The following is a 27466-nucleotide window of genomic DNA, read 5'->3' on the forward strand; positions in this document are numbered from 1 at the left end:
CAATGTTATGGATGAGGACACCAGATCTCAGAAGTCAAGATATTCAGCTAGCAAGGACCTGAACTAGGAGCCATGCTCAAGTATGTTTGACATCAAAGGCAGAGCTTCATTCCTCACCGCCACAGGTGAATATTTGAAAAGATTAGAGCAGACTTTAATGAAGTAGTGTCATTCATCTCTAGACAAACAGAGCTCTTCATTAAGTGTCCAGCAGATTAAAAACCTAAAGTATGGACTGTGACATCAATGGCGAAAGGACCACCAAAGATTAATGTTTCCTTTTCATATATGAAAAGTCAGCCACAGACTGCATTTTGTCAGTTCCCTTGAATCTAGAAATGGATCTAAGTTCTGACCCAGTAATACTGACAGAAGAGATGTACAACACTTCCAGACCTGGTCCAAACTACTGAGTGATGCTTCATTGTGTCTCTTTTCTTTATGCTAGTTTTCTGTCAAACTCCAAGGTGATCTGGGAAGCCAAATGCTGAAAGAGCAGAATCTCTTTTGGTTAGGTTTATTCCCACCTTTATTCCCACCTTATGCTGACTGGTCTATAGATGAATGACAAATAACTTCTATTATATCATACCATTAAGACTTGGGAGTTTTTCTCTTTGAGTAGTCTGTGATAACTGATAGAGATTACTTGATATGCATAATAGTTCCAGTAATGTGGTCAGTCAAATCCACACACATCAAATTAGTCTTGTATAAGAGCAAAATGTTACAATGGCATTAGCTCCATTTCACTTTTAGAGAAGAAATTTAACTTTGGTTAAAGATGGAAGGAAAAAAAAGAAGTGTTATTTGGGAATGCTGAATGGCTGGACCTTTGGCTGGTGCTTCACAGAACCACTAGTTTTAATAAGAAACCATTTATTTTCAGAGTCCTCGAGGCCAGAAAGCAGTAGAGTTTGTTTTAGTGGCTGGAGATGAAGTAAAATATCAAAGGAAATGATAAAATGCAATAATGATACTATACTGTTTCAGTTAAAAAAAACAGGAATTGCTTGAGTAAGATTTAAAAAGTCAAAGTTAACTATACAGGTAAATCTTTCTCTTTTCTGTTTCTCTCTCTAACCACCTTGAATATAGATGAAAAATGTTGATCCTAATAAGAATACTGCCTATCATCTACTTCAAAATTTTTATATTTTAAAAAAGCATGGCTACATACTCTGCATATTAGTATCACAATAACATTCAAAATAGCACCATAAAATAAGCATTATCTTATCCATTTTATAGAAAGGGAAATAAACTCAGAAAGATTACACAAAATGCTCAGGGTCATATGGTAGACATGGATGTGAACCGGGCACATCTGCTTAGTTATCCTCCTCTAACCACAATACTTTAGGCTTCCATCACCAACAATCTGTTGGCTCTACTCTCTATTTTTGCCTATGACTGTGTAAATGGAAAAACTAATATGATTATCAAGCTGCCCCCAACTTAGCCAGTCTATAGAGTTTGAGTCTGCTGGACATACTCCCTCTTTTGGCTTACCCAGAACCATCATCTTGTTCTCTTCTTTTTTTTAATTTCTTTTTTAAATGTTTATTCATTTTTGAGAGACAGAGTACAAGCAGAGGTGGAGGAGACAGAGAGGGAGACACAGAATCGGAAGCAGGCTCCAGGCTATCAGCACAGAGCCTGATACGGGGCTCAAACCCACAAACTGTGAGATCATGACCTGAGCCGCTCAACCGGCTATGCCACCCAGGTGTCCCCATCTTGTTTTCTTCTTAACTAAGCCTAATCCTGGGCTTCTTTCACTCTTCCCTGCCCTGAAAGACTTGATCCACCATTCTCCTTACTGGGAAAATTTCAGTTTTCAGTTACCCATGTGATTTCTCAACACATGAAAAAATTTCCCCCAGGACACTGTTGTTACAGAATTTATGTTCAGGGCTCATATATTCTTAGAGAAGAAACACACTTTATTCTTTATGAAAGTCTGTATTTTATGTTGCACACTTATCTAAAGGACATGTTCCATATAAATCTTACAAATGAAAATGTGAATGTGAACATGCAAATCTGGTAACTGTGAATTGAGATATAAATAGAGAAGTCAAATACATGAAACATTTCTTCAAGGCAAGAAAAATAGATCAAGGGAGACAAAAAGATTTGCTTCAGTGCTTGGAACCTTGTTTTCTGCCAAAGTCAAGAAATATAAACAACAGTATTGACTTTGTAAGGTCAAAGTTACCGGGTTTTAAACAAAATGACTACAGTGGAAGGAATATTTTTTGATGTGCTTCAAAAAAGAAAAAAAAAAAAACAAAAAACAAAAAACAAAACATACCCCTCAGAATAAAAGCTGGAGCTTGTCAGTCATCAGCATTTTAATCCTTCGACACATGAAACTATTTATAATTTAAAAGTATTCTGCAGGATATAAGAAGAGGCAACACACATTTATCAAGACCCTACCCTATTTTAGGAATTTAACTAGATTAATCTTCACAAAAGCTCTTTGAGGAGAATTATATATTTGTTTGTTTCCATTTTAAAGTTCAGAAATTTGTCCTGAGAAGTAGGTGATCTTCACAAATGTCTTAAAGCTGGTGAGAGGATAGGACCATGATTTAAAATTAAGTCTATCTGCAAACAAAAACTAAGGGAGCTCATGACCACTAAACCAGCCCTGCAAGAAATATTAAAGGGAATTCTTTGAGTGAAAAGGAGAGGAGAGGCCAGAGTAATAGTATAAAGGTAGGAAACACAAAATCAGTAAAAATGAATATTTCCATAAAAAATCAAAGAGCTCACAAAATAAAGACATAAAATATAAAAACATACACCTAAAACATGGAGAGGAAAAGAGTAAACAATAGGTTAAAATGTAAACAAACATCAAGTATAGACTACTATATGCAAAACAGGTTATATTCAAACCTAATGGTAACTATATATCAAACACTACTAATACATATGCAAAGAATAAAGAGAAAGAATGGGGCAGCTGGGTGGTTCAGTTGATTAAGCTCAGCTCAGGTCATGATCTTTCAGTTCATGGGTTTGAGTTCCATATCAGACTCTGCTGACAGCTCAGAGCCTCAAGAGACCACAAATACATAGACAACATGCCACTAAACATGGGTCAACCAGGCAACAAAAGAAGAAATAAAAAGTACATGGAAACAAATGAAAATGAATACACAATGGTGCAAAATCTTTCAGGTGCAGCAAAAACAGCTCTAAAAGGAAAGTATATACCAATAAAGGCCTACCCCAAGTGTCAAGAAATATTGCAAATAAATGACCTAACTATAAACCTAGAGAGGCTAGAAAAAGAACAAACAAAACCTAAAACCAGCAGAAAGAAGGGAATAATAAACATTAAAGCAGAAATAAATGAAGTATACTCTAAAAATCATAACAAACTGGGGCGCCTGGGTGGCTCAGTCGGTTAAGCGCCCGACTTCCGCTCAGGTCATGATCTCACGGTTTGTGGGTTCAAGACCTGCATCGGCTCTGTGCTGACAGCTAGCTCGGAGCCTGGAGCTTGTTTCAGATTCTGTGTCTCCCTCTTTCTCTGACCCTCCCCTGCTCACGCTGTTTCCCTCTCTCTCTCTCTCAGAAAAAACTAAAACATTTTAAAAAATTAAAAAAAAAAAAATAAAATCATAACAAACCAAAATTGAACTGATCAATGAAACCAGGAGCTGTTTCTTTGAAAAAAAAGTCAATAAAATTGATAAACTTCTAGCGAGATTTATCAAGAAAATAAGAGAAAGGACCCAAATAAGTAAAATTACCAATGAAAGAGGCAAAATGTCAACCAACACAGTGGAGAGAAAAACAATCATAAGAAATGTTATAAAAAACTATACCTCAACAAATTGGATAACCAAACAGAAATGGATAAATTCCTAGAAACATAAACTACCAAAACTGAAACAGGAAGAAATAGAAAATTTAAACAGACTGATATCCAGCAATGAATCAAAAAACTCTCAACAAACAAACAAACAAAAAACCTCCAGGACCAGATGGTTTCACAGGCAAATTCTAATGAACATTTAAGGAAGATTTAATACCTAATCTTCTCAAACTATTCCAAAAAATACCAAAGGAAGGAAAACTTCCAAATTCATTACATTGACACCAGAGCCAGATAAATACAGCACACACAAAAAGAGAATTAAAGCCTAATACCCCTGATGAACACAGATGTAAAAATCCTTAACAAAATACTAGGAAAATGAATTTCAACAATGCATTAAAAAAATCATTCACTGCGATCAAATGGGATTTATTTCTGGGTTGCAAGGGTGGTTCAATATTTGCAAATCAATCAACATGACATAACATGTCAATAAGACAAAAGATAAGAACTATATGATCATTTCAATTAGAGGCAGAAAAAGCATTTGACAAAGTAAAACATACATTCATGATAAAAACCTTCAATCAAGTAGGTTTAGTGGGAACATAACTCAATATATTAAAGGCCATACATGAAAAACCCACAGCTAATATCATCCTTAATGGGGAAAAATATACCATTTCCTAAAAGGTCAGGAACAAGACAAGGATGTCCACTGTCCCTATTTTTTTTTTTAATTTATTTTTTAAGAGAGAAAAAGAGAGACAGTGTGAGCAGGGGAGAGACAGAAACCAAAGACAGGTTCCAGGCTCTGAGCTAGCTATAATAAGCACAGAGCCTGAAGCGGGACTCAAACCCACAAACCACCAGATCAGGACCTGAGCCGAAGTTGGACAGTCACCCAGGCACCCGTCCTGACTTTTATTCAACATAGTATTGTATGTACTATTTACAGTTAAAAGATAGCAAAAAGAAACACAAGGCATCCAAGGAATCCTACCTTTCCAAGGTAAGGAAGAAGTAAAACTTTCACTCTTTGCAGATGACATGGCGCCGTATATAAAATATCCAAAAAAGACTCCATCAAAACAACTTTTAGAACTGATAAGTGAATTCAGTAAAGTCACAGGATGCAAAATCAAACCACAGAAATCTGTTCCATTTCCATACACCAATAATGAAGAAGCAGAAAGAGAAATTAAGAAAACAATCCCATTTTCAATTGCACCAAAAACAAGATGCCTAAGAAATAAACATAACCAGAGAAGTGAAAGACCTCTAGTCTGAAAGCTGTAAAATGCTGATGAAAGAAACTGAAGAGTACACGAAGAAATGGAAAGACATTCCATTCTCATGGACTGAAAGAATGAATACTATCAAAAATGTCTATACTACCCAATTAATCTCTATCAAAATACTAACAGCATTTTTCACAGAACTAAAACAATCCTAAAAATTATATGGAAGCACAAAAGACCCTGAATAGCAAAGCAATCTTGAAAAAGAAAAGCAAACCCGGAGTCATCACAATGCGGACTTCAAGTTATACTATAAAGCTATAGTCAACAAAACAATATGGTACTGGCACAAAAATAGGCACACAGATCAATAGAATAATAGAATAGAACCCAGAAATAAACCCTCAACTATATGGTCAGTCATCTTCCATAAAGCAGGAAAGAATGTCCAGTGGGAAAAGGATAGTCTCTTTAACAAGTGGTGTTGAGAAAACTGGACAGCAATATACAAAAGAATGAAACTGGACCACTGTTTTCACTATCTACAAAAACTTATTTAAAATGGATTAAAGACCTAAATGTGATACCTGAAACCATAAAAATCATATAAGAGAACAAAGGCAGTAACCTCTTTGCCATTAGTCATAGTAACTTTCCCTAGAAAGGTCCCCTGAGGCAAGGGAAACAAAAGCACAAATAAACTATTGGGACTAAATCAAAAATAAAAAGCTTCTGCACAGTGAAAGAAATAACAAAACTAAAAAAGAACCTACTGGAGTCCCAGTATTTCAGGGTAGAATGGGAGGAAGTGGGGGTAAGAAGTGGCTGGCTGCAGCGTGGATAGAAGGAGGCCAGAAGCTAAGAGCAAGCAGGGGGTGGATGGGCAGCATGGCAGGGAGCACCACCGTGGAGGCGGTGAAGCGCGGGGTCCACGTTCTGCAGCAGCTGGCGGGTGATGCAGAGGAGTGGGCTCAGAACCTGCACAGGAAGTTGAGGGGGGAGGCAGCCAAGAACAGGCTGAGGCTGAACTGCCCTCCTTGAACCTTAGGATGCAGCTGAATGGTGCCCAGGAGCACCTGGCCACTGCCCTGCAAAAGTGGAGGAAGCTGAGAAAGCTGCTGCTCAGAGCAAGAGAGGTATGGATGCTATTGGAAACCAGGCCTTAAAAGATGAAGAAAAGACGGAACTCCAGGAAATCAACACTAAGAAGTTTAGCACATCGCAGAAGATGCAAATCTGAAGTACTAAGAAGGGGGCTCAGAAGTTGGAGATTATTGAGGGGGACTAGGAACGACCTGAGCTGACATAATCTCACTGCCCAGAGATGAATGAGTAGATTACACTGATGGGCCAGAACCTGAAGTGTCTGAGAAAATTACTCTCAAGAGGAAGACACATATGAGGAGGAGATGAAGATTCTTACAGATAAACTCAAGGAGGCTGAAACCCATGTGTTCTGAGTTTGCTGACAGGTCTGTGGCCAAGCTGGAGAAGAAGGCTGATGACTTGGAAGATAAGCTGAAATGCACCAAAGAGGAACACCTCTGTATACAAAGGATGCTGGACCAGACTCTGCTTGACCTGAATGAGATGCAGAGCAGCCCAGTCCCCCCCTGACACGCTCCTCCCTCTGAGACAGACTCTGAAGGCTGAAGCTGGCTTTGAACCTGAGAGCTGATCTTTAATTGGAAGGCTGCTTTCTCCTTTTGCCACTTCCCCCACCCCAACCCCTGTGTCTTGTTCACCAAACTGTCTCTGTCTCTCCCCAGACATTCCAACAGGCTTTAAGCTGAGCACCTTTGGGGACAATGTTTTAGGGAATGATGTACACAATGCAAAGTATCTTTAAAAGCATGTTGTGATGTATACATTTTGTAATTACCTATTTTATTGTTGATGTAGCAACCGTTTGTAAAACATTCCAAATAATTGCACCGTTCTGAAGCAGCAAGTTCTCTAGCCCCTTCCTCACATTTGGAAAGCAAATTTTCAGCTTAACACATACTGCCCTCTCTAAATTATTCTGAAATTTTGTTTCTTTAGGGTTGAGGAACATTGGTCACCTCATTGGGCTAAGAACTCTCTCTACAGTCTGTGGACTGACAACATGCTGATATTTTAAGTTTCTTTCCCTACCCAATTCCCCTTTTTGGTGAGGTTACTATGCGGTCTGTTAGGTGTACATCCTGCAGCTTATTGGCTTAAAATGCACCTTAAAATGCACTCTCCTTTGGTATGCTCCCTCTGGGCACTGACTGAGAGAAAGAGACCAATAGTAAAACTGTTTTGATACTGAAAATTGACAATTGTCTTTTTGAAATAAAGAACAAGTCCCAAAGAAAGAAAGAAAGAAAGAGAGAGAGAGAGAGAGAGAGAGAGAGAGAGAAAGGGAACCTACTGAATGGAAGAAGATATTTACAAGATTATCTGATTAAGGGTTAGTATCCAAAATATATAAAGAACTTATAAAACTCAACACCTAAAAAACAAGTAATCCAATTAAAAACTGGGCAGAGACATGCACAGACATTTCTTCAAAGACATAGATGGCAAGCAGACACATGAAAAGATGTGCAACACCACTTATCATCAGAGAAATGCAAATCAAACCTGCAATGAGATATCACCTCATACCTGTTAGAACAGCTAAAATCAACACAAGAAATGAGGTGCCATTGAGGATATGGAGAAAGAGGAACCCTCCTACACTGTTGGTGAAAATGCAAACTAGTGCAGCTACTCTAGAAAACAGTATGGAGGTTCCTCCAAAAGTTAAAAACAGAACTACTCAACAATCCAGTAATTGCAGTCTTGAGTATTTACCCAAAGAATACAAACACACTAATTCAAAGGTACATATGCACTCTTATGTTCATAGCAGCATTGTTTACAATAGCCAAGATATGGAAGCAACCTAAATGCCGATCAATAGATGAATGGAAAAAGAACAAGTGTATGTGTATGTATGTATGTGTATATAGTCTGAAGATTGAACATATATAATTATAATATTAAATATATATATACACAGACTAAATGTGTTGTTATTATTATTATTATTATTATACAGTGGAATATTATTCAGCCATAAAAAAGAATGGAATCTGATCATTTGCAAGGACATAGATGGAGCTAGAGAGTATTGTGCTAAGTGAAATAAATCAAAGACAAATACCATATGATTTCACTCATATGTGGGATTTAAGAAACAAAACAAATGAGCAAAGGGAAAAAAGAGATACAACTCAAGAAACAGACTCTTACATATAGAGAGCAAACCAATAGTTAGTGGAGGGAAAAGGAATGAAGGGATGGGTTAAATAGGTGATGAGGATTAAGGAAGGCACTTGTCCCAGTGAGCACGGGGTGAGGTATGAACTTGTTGAATCACTATATTGTACACATGAAACTAAGATAACACTGTTTGTTGACTAACTGGAATGAAAACAAAATAAAAACATAAAATCTCATATGTTTAAACATTATAATTTTAAATAAAATTAGTCTTAACATTTCATGTTCCAAAGGCTGTATTTGCAAAACTGATCTTACACAAATTTTACAGAGCGCAACCTTACATTCCTGCTGATGGACACTTCGAATGCCTAGATTTAAGATGAGATAGATTTATTTTTCTTTCCTATGACATCTGTGTTCCGCAATCAACTTCTGGTAACTTTGCCATCCATGGATTTCATATGACTAAATAATGTAGTTTTACCATCAATTTGCATCCAGTATGAATAATGATTTCCAATGGGATCATATCACCTTCAAAATAATGAAAGCATAGAGCACAGTTTTAAAAAATGGCATATGGGGCCAGATTTGCATGGGTTAAGATCCAACCTTAGTTCCTTGCTCTAACTGTGAACTTGGGCAAGTGACAGTATCTTTTGGTGCCTCTCTTTTAAGACCTGCAAAATGGGGATAATCACAGTTCCTAACTCATAGAACTGCTATGAGAACCTAATAACTATATAAACAATATGAGTGGAACACTGGACTGTGTATAGTAGATATTAAAGGTTAATTATTCTTATTATCTCTTCCAGCTCTTTCCACTACCTCGTCCATGCATAAACAATATATCCCTGGCCTAAAAAATTACTTGTGGATTACTGCTGACTCTAAGTTCTATATTAACACTATGCCTTTTCATGAGTTGTTCCCTCTGCCTTAAAATGGAGGCCTTGGGAGACTCTTACTTTTCCATCAGAACCAAGACTGCCTTTACTTCATCTCAGATTTCCTTGATTGTTTTTGGCATGGTTAATTACTATAACTTCCACAGCATCCAGAAACTCCTCTATTAGAATATGATATAATAAAAAAAATACTCAATAACGTATCTATTTTCACTCCTAAGCAAAAATATTTGAGATGGCAATAAGAAAATCATATTAATTTCTACACCTTCAATAAGTAGTGTCCTCATGATAGACATTAATAAATAAGTGTATTTTGAATAAATGAATGAGTGGATGCCAATGGTGATGTGTTTAAAAACAATGTAAAGGCTGCTCTCATGCTAGGTGGGAACTTTGCTATACTATTTTGTTGAGGTTTTTGCAATAAGTCTGCCTTTCATGCAATACAACATGATTAATGAGGTCATTTTAATATATTAGCAATTAAGTCTTTGGGTATGGTCTAGATCATACTCTATAATCAAACATGTTATAATGAGGTTTCAGGATATTTGAAACAGGGCTATGAGAGAAAATCACATTTTTCATGAAGAGTAAAATTCTTATTTATGTGGAAGAATAGGAAAAGGGAAAAGAGGGGGGAAAAAAACACAAGATTAGCTGCTTTCTTATATATTGAGTGTCAGACCTGCTCTCAGGATCTTCACAATGAGTCTCTCATTTCTCATTCAATTTTTATGTGAGGTTAGGTTGTATCCCACATCACAAAGTTATAGGGATATTTTTCAAATTTTATTTTTGCAATATTCTGCAAATGTTCCTCCTGTGTGTTTGCATTTGTACATATGTGTGTAGTCAGGTTTTTTGAGGTATAATTTATATACTGCAAAGGCCTTTGTGTTTTCTATCACTGTCCCCCATAAATAGGGTGACCATACATTATCAGTTTGCCTGGTGTTTCTGGTAGGTTTCCCTGAGCAGCAAACTTAGAGATGGACTATGGACTTGAGAGTGAAAGATGCTGATCTGACGGTATCCTGGGATTTACATTTGTGGAAGGGAAGGGAAAGAAGCAGCACTGGACAGAAAGAAAGGAGGAGATGCACTGAATCTCAGGGTAGCTCCAGCCAATCTCATAGGGAGCTGTGAAGCTGAGAAGACCCTACAGAATTGTCCTGATGTGAAGAAGAAAAATCGTTATATCTCTTCCCCACCAACACACACACACACACACACACACACACACACACACACACACACGCTCAGTCATTGGTTGCNACACACACACACACACACACACACACACACACACACACACGATCAGTCATTGGTTGCTCTGGAAAAAGGATGTGATGGTGGGTAAACTGACTCCCCTACAACTGAGTCCAACCTCTGAAGGGGGATATGGGTGGCATATCATGATATCCACCACCCTGCTTGTCCCTGGCTTATACACATCTTCCCAGTGTATTTCTGAATAGTGCCCCCTTTCACACTCAGAATTATCCTAACTTGAATAATAAATCATATTATTACCCTACCCTTAAATCATGTGTCTTGGGAATTACAGACCTGGGGGAAAGGAGGTGCAAAGGAAGAGGGATATTCTGACAAGAAAGCAAGGCTCTCTTGGGGCACCTGGGTGGCTGAGTCAATTAAGCGTCCAACTTCAGCTCAGGCCATGATCTCACGGTTCGTGGGTTCAAGCCCTGTGTCAGGCTCTGTGATGACAGCTCAGAGCCTGAAGTCTGTGTCAGATTCTGTCTTCCTCTCTCTCTACCCTTCCCCCAGTTGTGCTCTGTCTCTCTCTGTCTCAAAAATAAATAAACTATTGAAAAAAATTAAAGAGAAAGGAAAGCAAGGAAAGGTTGAACTCTAAGTCCTTTTAACCATGAGCGAGTATAGGCAAGAAAAAAGAGATAATGAGAAGTCAAAGAGGAGTGAGTCCTCACTTTCCCTCTCTCAGTGTGAAACTCAGGGGAGAAGAGAATAATAGAAATATCCAGAGAAGTATGTTTCTGGTGACACCTGAGAACATGAGAGGTCCATAGATCCATGGGTAGCTTGTAGCATCAAGCCTCTAGGCTTCAAGTCTCTAAAAGAAGCTCTGTGTATGGCATCTTCAAGAAGGTATGGGGCTACAGCATGAAGCAACAACAATGTGCAATGTGTCTGGATAGCTGGACTGTGGCTGCTCCATCAGTTCCCACAGCATGGGGTTGGGTGTGCAGAAAAAATGAGAACCTGTGCATGTCGTAGCATGAGGATACCAGAATGCTAATACAGCTATGAAGATCCCCCAAGGGAGTAGGGAGACTTCATGGGCTCTCCCTCCAGCAATGGTTGTCATCACATTGAGGCAGCGACCAGATAAGCCACTGTGTACCAGAGACCAAGGAGAACGCAGAATATACAAAGTAGACTATTATATCCTCACACATGGCCTCTATCCACATCCTCACACCTATTTTGGCTTAACTGACTTACTAGTTTGAAAGGAGAAACAGGTTTGCGAGGCAGAGCCCTTTCTTTTTCTATTGGCTCCAGCCTCTTGCTGGATGCACGCATATCATACCAGAGCCTCTGTGTCCATAGCTCAATCCATTTCTGTTTAGTATTAGAAAGACCACTTGCTTTTATATATTAATCACACTTAAAAAAATCCACTTCATCAATAGTGAAGGCTCACTGTTGGCCAGGCAGCAGTCATGGCAGCGGTCACTGCCTACACAGTTACTGATATCAAATGTGGCTGTGTCAAAACTTGATGAATGGGTATCAGAAATGCTGGATAAAGTCCTAAGGATTGTTTTTAAGCCTCAGGAAACAAACAGTGAGGGATTACATTTAATATGCTTGGGAATATTGTCGAAGGAAGAGCGCAAATGAGGCTAGTTCCACATCTTTGAAAATCTGGTTTCAAAGTCCAGCACCAGGGCGCCTGGATGACTCAGTTGGTTAAGCGTCCGACTTCAGCTCAGGTCATGATCTCACGGTTTGTGGGTTTGAGCCCCGCATCGGGTTCTGTGCTGATGGCTCAGATCCTAGAGCCTGTTTCGGATTCTGTGTCTCCCTCTCTCTCTCTGACTCTCCCCTGTTCATGCTGTCTCTCTCTCTCTCAGAAATAAATAAAACATTAAAAAAAAAAAAAAAAAGTCCAGCACCAGGGCGGCCGGTGGCTCAGTCAGCCCATTCGGCTTTGACTCCTGGTTTCAGGTGAGGTCATGATTTTATGGTTCATGAGTTCCATCCCCACATCAGGCTCTGTGCTGACAATGCAGAGCCTGCTTGGGATTCTCTCTCTCTCCCTCTTCTCTGTGTCATGCATGTTCTCTTTAAATAAATAATAAAAGCTTAAACAAAAAAGTCTAGCACAATGACTTCTGGATTTTTTTCTATGGGCCTATTTTAAGAATGCCAAGTCACCAAGACTTCTGACAAGACACAGGCAAAATTATACAGAAGCAGCTCAGAAACTGATCTATCTAAATGAAAAATATTTCTCCCAATATGAAGCTTTATGAAACTCTTTGCCAGTTTAATTGGCTCATGTTTTCTTTATGTTTGGATAAGACCAATGCAAAATAAAAATATATGAACAACTAAGTCTATTTTTTCAGGGGTAAAATAGAAATTAAAAGTTGTAAGAAAGTATATTGTTAAATAGTAATTAACAGTGCTTTATCTAAAATTATAACATAATGGCATGCCTTAAAATATGAGTACATTTCCCTGGACTCAAAGAAATGTTATATTTTGGTCATTTTATTTATTTTTGCTGTTATTTCTCAATTGGCTCAAACTCTGGAGGTGAGGAGTACTATTTATAGAATCCTTTCAAAGATTCCCAATTCCACTCTTGTGGAGGAAAGGAGGGAGACAAAACTCTAAAAGGCTCAACTTTTAAACTAAAGTGACAGTGACTGTTTTATTTTTATTTTTTTATTTTTTTTTTTAATTTTTTTTAAGTTTTTTTTTTTTTTTTTTNCCCAGGCGCCCCGACAGTGACTGTTTTAAATGAAAGGAGATTGCTTAAAACAGAAGAGACTCACGTATGTATAATTATCAAGCTTATGTGGTCATACTACCCAATAGTTTAGGAGATTCACAGAAAAAACATCACACCTGCTACAGGAAAAAGAAAAGCAATGCTTAATTCATGAATTTTAATAATACTCAGGAAATATACAGCTTATTTACACCAACGATTGTTGGAGATAAGGACAAAGGATGTAGAAGTGCTTGATTAACCTGCCCAGGACCACATGATAGTATAATTTAGCTAAGAGATAAACCCCAGGCCATCCCATACCAAAGCACCTTCCCATCCCAAAGTTACATACTCTTTTTCCTTTCCACACATTGTACTACGATTGTGTAGAGTTAATTTCTGTCTCAGCCTGACAATCTTTACTTTAGTGTTACCTGAAGTAGGTAAGCAGAAGGAAAGAATGAATGGAACCAAAATGTTCTGCAAGGCAAATGGTTTTGGATTCAATAATTTAAACTTTGGGGTAAGTGTGTACATCTGAAACTATAAAGAGATTGTAAAAAGAGAAAGTCCCTCAATGCATGCTTGAAATAAATCCATGGTTAACAAGGCTCAGGTTTCAAACTAATGAATATTTAATTAAATGTTTGACTTCATCAAGGAGACTTAGTAAATTACTGTCAAAAGTGCTATGCCTATTAACATCCTTTCCAGCTCATGAATGTACCTAGAGGTAAAGTGCAGACAAGATGATCAAGATCCAAAGGATGCTGGGCCCTCAAGGTCTTTAGAGATCATCTCATCTGGTGTTATTTGGCATGTGTACTGCTCAACACAGTTCTTAGATACTGTCTAAAAACAGGGTACCCTTTTATCAAATGAGCTGACAATATAATCACCTGGGAGAGTCTAGGCCTCAAGAGCCTAGAAAAGACTTCAAGAAATTCTCTAATTCAACAACAACAACAATAACAAGAACAAAATAATCCATTTAATTTCCAGCTTTTCCTAAAATTGATTTGGCCATTTAAAAAAGGTTTCTCTAGGGGCACCTGGGTGGCTTAGTCGGTTAAGCGTCCGACTTTCGCTTAGGTCATGATCTCACGGTTCGTGGGTTCGAGCCCCGCATCGGGCTCTGTGCTGACTGCCAGCTCAGAGCCTGGAGCCTATTTCAGAATCTGTATCTCCCTCTCTCTCTGACCCTCCCCTGCTCACGCTGTCTCTCTCGCTCTCCTAGAAATAAATAAAAATATTTTAAAAAAATAAAATAAAATAAAAAAGGTTTCTCTATATTTTAACAGACACCAAAAGCTCAAGGAACAGGTGGTCCTTCTAATACTCATTTAATATAAATATCAAATCATGTTGCTTAAAGTAAGGGAAATGAAGGCCAAAGAAGTCAAGTGACCTAGGGGCCATCTAATGAACTAATGATAGAGTCGTGGGGTCTACTGCTGCAGACCTACTTTTTTTTTCCCATTAGAAAGACTTTAGAACCTAATGTTTCAGCAGGTTTCTCGTGTGCCCCATAACATTTAATGGTCTTTAGTGAGCTCACAGGTTTTACAGTTTTCCTTCCAGTTTTAACATATACCTGAGGGACTAGGTTCCTCTTCCACAATTATGCAAAGCCTCAGCTTCACTTCATTTCAACATTTAATCAAATCTTGCTTAGTATCCCTCCCCCGTCCCTTCTCTGGAGCTGCTAATTGCTTTATGTGCATCTCTACCCTGAATATTCTTAATTGTGAAAGAGTTTAAATGGATATGGGGTTTAAATTTGATTTATAAAAATCTCTTAAGTGGTCTTCATTGCCTTTAATGGAAAGTATCCTTATTTCCTTTTCTGTTTGAAGAGGTGTTAATTAAATGTGTTGAGTTAATTTAAAATTAACAGTGGATGTAATTTGATGTCTTTCTATTGAATCAGCAAGTTCTAAATGAAGATTCTCGGGTCAAGAAGATTCTTGTTTTAGGTGTGGTGAATCTATGTGAATAGAACATTTTGGAGAATGAATCATCTGCTCTTCTATAATTATATTATGTGGAAAGGGAGTGTCAGTGCAGAGCCTAGTCCACTTTGAAGTGGAAAGAAAATTGGGTGCCTAGACAAATAGAACCTACCCAAAAGTACAGAGGGGCCAATGGCTTTCACGGAGCCTGTCATCTGGCAATACACGTGGCAATTCCATGGAGTTGTTAAAGCTGCAAAATCTTTGGAGATCAAGTTACCCAAATCCCCCACTGTGAAGACAAGAACACTGAAACCTATATGGGAGAATAATGAGCTCAGGGTCACCTGGTAAATTAGCACTAGTGTCTAAAACTGAACAACTGTGGGGCACCTGGATGGCTCAGTCAGTTAAGTGTCCAACTTTGGTTCAGGTCATGATCTCACTGTTCTTGAGTTTGAGCCCTGCATCAGGCTTTGTGCTGACAGCTCAGAGCCTGGAGCCTACTTCAGATTCTCTCTCTCTTTCGCTTTCTCTCTCTCTCTCGCTCTCGCTCTTGCTCTCTCTCCCTCCATCCCTCTCTCAAGCTGTCTGTCTCTCCCTCTCTCTCTTTCTCAAGAATAAACAAACATTACACATTTAAAAAAATAAAATAGAACAATTATCCTTGGGGCGCCTGGGTGGCTTAGTCGGTTAAGCGTCCGACTTTCGCTTAGGTCATGATCTCGCGGTTCGTGGGTTCGGGCCCCGCGTCGGGCTCTGTGCTGACTGCCAGCTCAGAGCCTGGAGCCTGTTTCAGTCTGTGACTCCCTCTCTCTCTGACCCTCCCCTGCTCACGCTGTCTCTCTCTCTCTCCTAGAAATTAAAAAAAAAAAAGAGCAATTATCCTTAACTTATAACCCCCAGAGACATGTACAAGTCACAAAGTTATAGGCTAAGCTATTTTTGTTGTTGTACAAGTCTTATAGAAGCAACAATCATCGCAGCATTATGAATTTCAGTGTGGCGTACCATTCTTTTGTTTTAGTTTTCCTGATATATTTACTTTTCAATTGCTGTATAACAAACTATCACAAATCTAACAGCTTACAATACATATTTATTGTTTCCCACTTTCTATGGGTCAGGAGTCCAGGCATGGCTCTTCTGGGTCCCCTGCATAAGATCTCACAAAACTGCAGTTAAGATGTTTGCTAGACTATTTTTCTTTCTGGAGCATGGGGTTCCATTCTAACCTCATGCAGCTGGCACAATTTAATTCCTTATCCTTGTGTGGCTAAAATCACCACTTTCTTGTTGGCTCTCAGCTCTTAGTTCCTAGAAATTGTTCACACCTCCTTACCATATGGCCCTCTGATGATGTGGTAGCTTTTGGCTTTGAAGTCAGCAGGAAAACTATTCTTGTATCTCTTTTATGTGTTCACCTGATTACGTCAGGTCCACGAGGATAATCTCTCTGTGGATTAACTCACTGTCAACTGATTAGACACCATAACTGCATCTGCAAAATTCACCTTGCCACATAATGTAATTTAATCATGATGGCACATCCATTATGTCCACAGGTCACATTACATTCAAGGGAACATTATATGGGACATGTCTTCAGGTAGTAGGAATCTAGAGACCATTTTAGAATTCTATTCACCATACCAGACCAGCTTCACCTTCTTCCAGAGACAGAATTATGGTGAAGTTTATGTTGCTTACATTTCAAACCTTTTCACTTACATGGCCACTGTCAGTACTGGGGATGGTTGGGAGTTATAGAATACTCTAAGCAGAGAGAAGAAGTTTGATACAGAATCATTTCCACTGAAACATTTCTATATAATCTAATTCAGGAAGAAAGGGGACTAAGTCTCTAAAAATCTAGGGTTTTTTTTAGTGATTTATTTTCTTATTTTAAATAAATATGTCCTATCTTACCTAATTCTATGTATGCTTTCCTTAATGAGGGCTCCTCAACTTTTAAAAGCTTCAGATCTCAAAACTCATGGCCCTGTCACTCACCATGATTTCAGGACAAATACCTGGAACTACTCCCTATCTGAGAATTTATCATATTTATCATTTTATAGTTTTCACGTAAGCTATGGAAACCCTAATACCCTTTGTATGTGTGGCTGCCTCCTATTCATCTTCAAAAATCAATAAACGGGCCCTCATCTTTCACTTGGTTTAGGAACCCTGCTTCAGTGCTTATTTCTGTAATGCCACATGGATTTTAATTATATTTCCTTTTCTATCCTGTCTCTCTACCTCCCCTATCTCAATCTTAACCCTCTACTTAATCCAAGCATTCCTTAAGAAGGGAAGAGTGGGTTTCCCTTCCTAGTTTCTCAGTGCTTAGTCTCATTAGGCACTTCACAGATTTTTTTTTTTTTTTGCATAAATACAGAATCAATAATTGGAGTGATTGGTAACATTTGAATTTAGTATGAAAAGAGAAAGAGGTGGATGGCATTGTTTCGGACACAAAATTCATTTTTTTTTTCAAAATTAAGTGTTTCCTTTATACTACTGTATAAAGTATTACTTCTTGTATTAACATTTCTTGTCACAGAACCATAAAATGTGAAGGCCCTGAGCTCAGTGAAGCTTGCATGTTGAAGTGTAAACCTGGGCTTGGATTCCAAGTGGATGTGCTTGGGAAAATGACCAGGTCACTTTGAGACCTGAGTTTCCTCATCTGTAAAAGAGATTTAATTTCAATCCCGGTATTGTTATGAAGAATGAGTGAGATGATATATTTGAAAGTACCTAGTAGACTGCCTGGCATATAGTTGGCACTCAGTAAATTGTGAAATTAAACAAAAGTGCTAACAATAACAACAAACTAATGAATAAATTAAAAACAAAACAAAACACCCTAGGCACCAGATGGAACGATTACAGTTACTTCCATTTGATAGCTGAGGCTCAGAGACATTAAGTAACAGAGGAGAAATGATACAGGTATCTGAACTTAACCAAACTACTTAATCTCTCTTAGCCTCAATTTCCACATCAGAGAAGTGAGAATAGAAATAGATAATGTTTTGATTACTGTGGGGGTAAACTGAAATAGCATATGTAAGAGTGGCTAGATGGTACATAGCACAAAGTGAAAAAGAAAGAAACAAACAAACAAAGAAATAAAGAAAGAAACAAAGAAAGAAAAAGAAAGGAAGCAAAACCCAAAAGGTAAAGGAGAGAATGAGCCAAATACTACACTTTGGGAATCCGAGAAGTAATTATTTTTTTTCCATTTTAAAACTATAAAAATTGAGGCTCAGAATACACAAATATCAGGTCTAGCACCACACAACTTGATGCTGACAAAATGGAACTTAAGGTTCCTTGCACTGTGCAGGCTCTTTCCATGGCTACACTCATCTGTGCCTCCTCAGCAAATGCATATCCCACAAGGTATTAATTTGTAGCTGCTCTCCAGAGAGTATATTAGTGTTGTTAGCAAATCTATATTCTAGGCATACAGAGGGACTTGGTTCACAAATGCCATTTTAGAATTCCAGATTAAGGGAATGCCAGATGGTACAGAGAAGGCTATAGGTCATTGACAGACAATAATTTCCCTTTAAAATATTCTACTGTAGAGGAAGGAATTCAATTGCATAAAATTAAGTACATTAAAAAAAAAAAGAACTATGGCATGGTAGCTAAGAGGTCAGGTTCTGAAGTCAGACTGACAAGGGGATTAGGCTGAGCCTGAAGAACAAAAAAAAAAAAAAAAAAAAAAAAAAANTCCTATGGTCTGAGTCAAGGCTGGGAACTGCAGATACAAACTAGCCAATTTCTCACCGCTTGTCTGAACCCCACATGGGCCCTCTGAACTCACCTCATAATTGGTCATTTTCAAAAGATTCTCAAGTGTCATGACTGGGTCCCACCAAAAGTAATGAACACCTCACAGATACTAAATGGTCAAAGCTGTAATTGTAATTGGTACTTATGTGATGATGCTACATGTACTGTAACACCCCCATCCCTTACTCCTTAAAAACCCTGTTCGCTGTTGTTCTTGGCTTCATCTTGCTACCACGACACAGGTAGGCAGATGAGCCCCTGCTCGAGCTTGTAATAAAGACCCTTTTGTATTTGCATCGGTGCCGGCTCCTTGGAGGTCTCTGGGACTCGCGATTCAGGCACAACAAGCCTACCACTATCTTGGGCAAATCAAGTAAATTTCTTTTCTATAAAATGGAGAGAATTTCTACTTCTTGAGACTGGTGGGCAGATTAAATGGCAAAATACATATAAATTATCGGGAGAATGTGTAGAATAGCTGTCTGTTAATATTAACGACAAGGAGCCCAAGCACATCTGTGTAAAGGCTGCATTCCTATGCAACCGCATAGATGTGCTCCTGGGACTGCAATGTTGTCTGTTTGCCCACACCTTAAATGGACAAGGATTTGGAGTGCAGCACCGTATTTGTAAATGTTCCTATTGGGATTATTTGCTTATACATTTGATACATAGTTTGATACATTTTTACAACTAAACACACACATGCAATTAGCAAGGAAATAGAAACATAGAAACATAACCAGCACCCCAGGGCTGTGAAAGGACTTTCACAAACAAAGTTGTGATGCATGTTTTAGTATGTGGATTTTGGTAAAAGCATATATATATATTCTCTTGAATATATACTTAGGAGTGAATCACTTAGGTTACATTTAATGGTCAGGTTTAGTAGACATTATCAAATAGTTTCCAAATATCTCTACCAAACTAACTTTTACCAGCAAGTGTAGGAGAGTTCTGATCCATTCATATCCTTGCCAACATTTGATATGTTCCATCTTGTTCATCTTAGCTTGACAGATATGTAGTGAAAATGCATTATGTTTTTCATTTATATTCCCTCATGACCAATGAAACTGAACATTTCTTTTCATATATTTGGATATCTTTTTTTGTGTGAAATACCCAAGTCCTTCATCCCATTGTTCATGGGGTTGACCACCTTTTTCCTATTGATTTATAGAAGTTTTTTATGTCTTCTGGATGTAAGTTCTTTGTCAGACATATATACTGAAAATATCTTTACCACTCTGTGAGTTCGCATTTTTTGTTCCCCGGATAAGTAGATGTTTCTAATTTATAACATATTGTGACTGATGTGAGAAACAAAGGCAGAAGAAAATGGCAGATAAAATTAAATTTCCTTATAACCTGCAGCCCATTGACAAATACTTGAGGGTGGCAGAGTTTCTCTAGAAACTCCCTACTGTCTTATTGCTAATGTTTTGCTAGAGGGAAAAAACAACCTTACCTTGACAATAGCTAGGCCTCCAGTATCCTTTTGAGTCTTCTTTAGCATATGAAAGTCTCACTGAAAACTTCCCCTGGGCTTTACTTCCCCCAACTGCACAGTATATAACCAATCTCTCATAGTCCCTGGGCAGCTCTTCCTGCCCAGGGGTCCTGTCCCTGTGCTTTAATAAAAATCACCTTTTTTTGCACCACAGACATCTCAAGAATTCTTTCTTGGCTGTCGGCTCTGGACCCCACAAACCCTACTGTCACCCAAAAAAAGCCTCATCAATGATTATTTTATCTTATTTTAGAAATCTATTTTAAGAGTTCTGTTAGCTGTGTTAAAAGCAACCATTTTCTCCCTTCCCTGAACAACAGGAGTGCAATGAAGTTCAAATATTATATCTACCCAAAATTAAGTTAAACGCTTCCATCCAAAACCCATGCTCCAGTATGATCTCCAAGAGGCTCAAGCTGTTCTGTCTTACCTTAGGATACCAAGGCCTCTCTTATTTTTTCTATTTCTTCCAAAATTAGTTCTAGCCATTAAAATTTATAGTAGACTTATCGGCATTAAAAGGGCAAAATAGTATTGCTTAGTGAAGAGCCCAAAATTAAGTAAGGATTCTCAAAGGTCATGATTGGGTCCCACCAAAAGTAATGAACACCTCACAGACACTGAATGGTCGAAGCTGTAATTGTAATTGGTGCTTATGTGATGATGCTACATGTACTGTAACACCCCCATCCCTTACTCCTTAAAAACCCTGTTCGCTATTGTTCTTGGCTTCACCTTGCTGCCATGACACCAGCAGGCTGGGTGAGCCCCTGCTCAAGCTTGTAATAAAGACCCTTTTGCACTTGCATCGGTGCCGGCTCCTTGGAGTGAGGGGCCTAGACAAACTAAACCAAAAACTCAACCAGCTTTTCTGCTTCTGTACAAGTGCTTGCACTACGGGAAACTAAAACCTAACTAGCTCCTTCCGCTTCTGTACCATTGCTTAAGGCTGAGTTTCAGCTTTCCTGAAACTATCAGGCAGTTACACATTGCCCAAGGCAGGAGAAACCACCCTTGCAACACCCAATCAGGAAAGTCCAGCGACCACCCTCCACATTACTGAGGGAGAGGCCTGGAGATAGAAACTATAGATAGGACCCTGTTACCTAATGTTAAAGTTAACCTGTTAGTCGCCGAACAAGACCCTAGGCTCGCTCTGTGATTGGTTGAATTCAAAGGTATCCTAAATGTTGTAATTGGATCCCGCCAAAAACCTGATGGCGGGAACCAATCAAATGTGGTATATGTTCACATTTAAATATCAACCAATGACAAACCTGTAACCATAGAGATCCCCTGTCCCTCCCCACGACTTGTTTACTCCTGTCTATAAAAAGGCTGCAAAGACTTTGTTCGGGGCCTCTCAGCGTCACCGGCGACGAGTGCGCGGAGGTCCAGGTTCGAACCTGCAAATAAACGACCCTTGCCGATTGGCTTTGACTCTGGTCTCTGGTGGTCTGTTTTTGGGGTCTCTCGAACTCTGGGTGTTTCATTAGTAGTTTTAAAAGAAAGTAGGGAAAATAATAAGGCAGATTTTAGGGAGAATTATTATATTTTATAAGAAGTAGAAGATTCCAAACAAGGCCTGTATAAATGTAAGTGGAGTGAAGTAGCATATTCAAAAACTTGACCTATTTATATATAAGGAAAAGATGTCATTATTACAGTCATTCATTCATTCATTAACTACCTATTGTTTCATACTGATATGGTTATTTTATTATATATTTATTTGACTCCTCATTGGATTTTGTTATGTCCAAAGCAAGGGCTGGCACCTAGGTTAGTTTCAAAAATCCTTCCCACCATGTCTCTTTAGTCTCTTCTCCCAACAGTCTCAAAACCAAGTGAGTGAGATGTAGCTCTACCATCCTGTAAAGAATATGTTACAATATTGTCAAAGATGGTGCTTTTCAGCCAGTGTCCTGGAAGCACGAAGATATTTAAGATTGTGATGAAAAAAAAATCTTCACAATAACAGATGCCTGAAGCTAGGTTTGAAGAATGAGGACTTTTTCAGGTATAAAAGGAAGGGAATGACAGATTTTTTTGGTGGTGGTGGTACTGGTGGTGGTGGGTTGGCTTTTAATCATCAGGCATTACCCAGAAGACAGGGTGATGAATAAAATCAGTGTTCTTTTACTCACATAAAACACTATTTACTTTGGGCTATCGATGAGATTTTGTAAGGCTGGGATATAGCTACTCATTGTTCAGTGGAAGAGCACCCGTAGTTTTAGATAAAAAGTGAGAAGAACTTTTCTCTACTTTGTTTTTTCTCCACACTTACTATGGGGCATCTCACTGAATCTGAGAGGGAAGATAATGCACAGAGAAATCTTAGCAGCACAACAGATGGCTGCTGTAGGCAACATCTGAGGCGAGATGTTAGCCTCCAAGACCATCCATTAAGACTGCATAGGCCCAGTCCAGTCTCAGGTGTTATCTCAGGCAAATGAATAACAAAATGTAAAAATCTCCTCCAAAGGCTAAATCTTTTTATTTTGATTTTGTCCTTAAGCTCTTGGGTTATTGTTCATTAAAAAATATGTATAAAAACAACAAAATATGGAAAATCACATATAAGCAAACATTTTAAGTAAACACAGTAAAAATTGTTCCCCTAAGATACATATCCTCATTAACAGCTTCGAAACATAACGAGGATCACCTCATTTTTTTTTAATGTTTTGGTAGTTACATTAAGAAAAGTAAAAACAAGAAAAATAATTTAATAATGTATTTTATGCCATCCAATATATCCAAAATATCATTTCAGTATGTAATCAATAACAAAATTATTAATGAGAATATTTTACTTTTTTTTTTTTGTATGAACTAAGTCTCTCAAAGCAGGTGTGCATTTTATACTTAAGGCATTTTACATGAGCCATATTTGAAGAACTCAATAGCCTCAGGTGGCTAGTAACTACCATATTGGACAATAAGAATAATTTTTAAAAGAAATTAAAAATTTTAATAATAAATTTTAAAAGAATAACTTCAGTTTAAAGCTAGTTATGACATTTTAGGAATTCCTTGCACATTATATGTTTTATTTTAGAATCATTTTAGGTTTACAGAACAAATGGAAAGATAGAAGTTTCTGTCTAATCTGCTCCTAGTTTTCCCTACTGCTAACATGTATATTTACTACAGCATGTTCATTACAACCAATGAATCAATATTGACACATTCTTATTATCTAAACTCCATACTTCAGTCATAGTTTGTTCGGTTTTCTCAATGTCCTTTTCCTATTCCAAGATTCCGTTCAGGATACCAAGTTACATTCAGTTGTCATGTCTCCTTAGGCTGCTGGGCTTTGATGGTTTCTCAGATTTTCCTTGATGACCTTGACAGTTTGAAGTTAGGTATTTTATAGAGTGTTCCTCAATTTAGGTTTGGGTGTTTGTTTTTTTTTTTTCCCTTATAGTTAGACTGAGGTTAAGAGCTTAGAGAAGGAAAACTCCCACAGGTGAAGTGCCATTCTCAGCACATATCAGTGGCACATGTGATCAACACATGATTTATCACTGGTGTTAACATTAATCAACTATCTAAGGTAGTATTTGCTAGGATCCTCTACTCTAAAGTCATTTTTCCTCTTTTCCATACTGTGCTCTTTGTAATCAAGTCACTAAGTATAGTCAATAACCAAAGAGTAGAGGAACAAGTATTCATATATATATANCCGACGCGGGGCTCGAACCCACGAACTGCGAGATCATGACCTAAGCGAAAGTCGGACGCTTAACCGACTAAGCCACCCAGGCGCCCCAAGTATTTATATATATATTATTTGAAATTCTGTGTGGGAGATTCATCTCCTTTCCCTTATTTCATGTTTTATCATTTATTCATATCAGTGTACATTTTATTTTGTACTCATATGTAGTGGGTAATACTACATTGTCTATTTCGTCACTCAAATTGTTCCATCTTTGGTCAGCAGGAGGTTTTTCAGCTGGCTTCTATGTCCTTTTGGTATTTCTTCATCATTTTGAGTTTTCATCAATTACTTAGTTTCTAGTGCTACTAGATCTCCTAGGTTTATCTTGTATAGTCTATGTCCCAGCTCTAAAATCAGCCATTTATCTATCCAAGGATTGTTGGTACCTTCTATTGGAGCACGGCATTAGAAACCAAGATCTGGGTACTGGGTCCAATTATCTTCTAAGGGAGGAGTTATGTCCTCTTCTATAAATGTATAGACTGCTGTATACTTTGATGAATTTGATATGTCAGGTTGAGCTTTATACCCCCCAGGGCTGCAACTTTTAAACCCTATCTCTCACTCCTGCAGGAGCTGAGAAAGGGCTGATAAAGGCTAGCTGTATGCTGATTTTTCACAATGAACTTTTCTTCAACAGAAGATTGCCAGATGCTTTAATGTGTACATGAACACTTAATTGAAAATATTCTCTGATGCAATATGAATAATAAGTAAAAATAGAGAACTTTCTAGGAAACATTTTCCATCAAAACATCATTTCACAGATTTATCTATCCTTGTGGATGGGATATTTGTTAGAATGTTTTACTTGAACTTGAAAAGAACTGGCCATGGAGACCTATACAACCACACAGCATCAAAATCACATCCATAGTTTATTCAGTGCTACTTGCTAGGCACTGGGCTAATTAATCTGGACAAGGTTCTCATTTAATCCTTAAAACACCCTCATGAATAGATGCTATTTATCTTGATCGGTTATCCTTTACACTTAAGGAAACAACCTGAAAAATGAACTTATCCATAACCACACTGCTAGACAATGACTGAGATGGAGCTCTGAGTGCGAATCTCTCTGACCCAAATTAGCTTCACTTATCCAACTACTGTTCTATATGGCTTGAAACAGGGCCTGTCTTCTCAGACTGCCTGCTTCAATATTCCTTTAGTGCTTAATATATAAGGGCTACTTGTAATTTTATGAAAAACACAATATTTGTTTTCAGAACCCTCAAATTTTGAATCTGCAAGTGCCATCTCCAAAAACAGGGCTGGAAAATTCCACCAAAACTCATCTATATAAAGACTTATGAGAAAAGAGGACATATTCATTGGGAAATTCTCTGGGAAATCACGTGAAGTAAGAAAATTTATATTTGCTTTGGCAATTCAATTTTATATACAAATACTGATATAAATGTGCAGATTTGGTTAGTAACAAATAGCAATAACAAAGGATCACCACTAATAAATGAACATTTCTTATACTTTCTTTTCAGTTTAATATTAAGTTAGAAAACAGCATTGAAGAGTAGAAAACACAGGGGTTTGGGGACCAGCAGAAACGTGATTCAAGTTCTGCCACTTATGAACTGAATGACCTTTTAAAAGCTTCCTGAATGCTCTATGCCTCTATTTTCACACTAGTAAAACGAAAGAAACAGTGGAACGCTATGAAGGCTAAGTGAGATAGCACATGCAAAGTGCCTGGCCTACAGTATTAATTTGCACTACTTTGCAATAATATGTTCAGCTACACCACAACAACATGAACATAGAATAATAGGCACAGTGCGAATTGCTGAGCTCAGTCGTGTGGATGCATGGTGTGACTCTCACAGAAATCTGTTCAGATGTGCATTATTGTAATAGTTAATTTCACAAATAAGGAAAAGATACTTAGGAATATAAAAAAAAATTATCAGAGACAAGGTGCAGAAAGTCAGAATTTGAACCCAGTGTTATCTAAAAATCCATTTTAATCTCTCTGCTCTACTAATTTCCATTATGAGCCCCACAAGCAATGAGATAGAATCTAATCTGCTCACACTGTGGTCTAACTGTTCTGCTTACTGCATGATAATGCACATTAAGGTCAATAAATGAATGGGGACTAATGAGTGAATGAGAAGTAATCTCTTTTTTCCCTCTCTCAGACTAAGTAAAATTTAGCCAAATTAGAAAGGAATTTCTTAATCCTTAGGCCCAGCTTTATTCCCTTCTCTTTCTTGCCTGCAAACATGATTTTGTAACAAGCCTGAAACACTCATCTCATATTCTTTTGTGTGAAAATTGCACAAGCAAACTCCAGTCCCATCCAACTTATAATAAAAAAGAATAAATGACAAGTCTATTATTAAAGTTTTGATTAGTACTATTAGCCGAAGTCCAAAGAGGGTTTTTGTTCAACAGATCTGAAAAGCCAAACAGGCAAATTTTATGTAGGTTTCTATGCATTTGCTACAGAATGAATGACTGACATTTCAGATTGTCAAAATGTCAAATTCCTTCAAAGATTTCCAAATAGGGTGGGATAGGGGTAACTGCTTTTCATGTTTCCAGAAGATGGCTAATTTTAAAGTTTAACCTCTCTTTTGCCAAATAAATTTCAGTTTGGCATTCTTGTTTTCTACACTTGCTAAATCTTAAAGACGGTCTGAGAAGCAATCTAAGCTGGGTTATATTAGAGATACTGCTCTTGAACCAATATGGAACACTGTGCCCACAGTGGCCCACAGTAAGCCATGCAAGACCGTGAATTCCCATTTTAATCACTTTTAATCTGTGTCACTTTGGGGATGATCTTGGAATGTGACTCATATTCTCAAATAAAAAGGTATAGATGTAATCCATTACTGGCATAGCCAGCCCACTCAGCTTCCATTAAGAACCACTGCAGCGGACTTGGCATTATATAACATCCAGTCTACATTCTGATTTTAGAAAAGTCTTGAAAATTCTCCTGAAAATTTACCATTAAATTTTGGAATGAGTTCTGTATCCAGGTAGGGGAAGGCATGTATAGTGGACAGAGAAATAGGCTTTGGTTTGGTTTTAAGTCATTGCTCTGCCAGTTACCAGTTTGTAAGCCAGTATGGGCCAATTCATTTTAATGACTACAGAATAAGTCCCTAACCCCACCAGCACTTTTTCAAATGTATGCTAATTGGTTTCACAGGAAATCCTACAGAGATTATTTGGAACATTTGCTGCAATTCCAATTCAATG

At 37.9% G+C, this 27466-nt stretch overlaps 1 long non-coding RNA gene and 1 pseudogene across 2 annotated transcripts in view; one reads left to right on the forward strand and one right to left on the reverse strand.

The window, feature by feature from the left end:
- LOC144234285 (uncharacterized) overlaps positions 1-27466 on the reverse strand; it is an 882104-nt gene that overhangs the window by 775025 nt on the left and 79613 nt on the right. The gene's annotated exons all lie outside the window — the stretch shown is intronic.
- Positions 5971-6699, forward strand: LOC144234287 (uncharacterized; annotated as a pseudogene).

This window comes from Crocuta crocuta, unplaced genomic scaffold, assembly GCF_008692635.1.
Source record: "Crocuta crocuta isolate KB4526 unplaced genomic scaffold, BGI_CrCroc_1.0 scaffold561, whole genome shotgun sequence".
Taxonomy (NCBI): domain Eukaryota; kingdom Metazoa; phylum Chordata; class Mammalia; order Carnivora; family Hyaenidae; genus Crocuta; species Crocuta crocuta.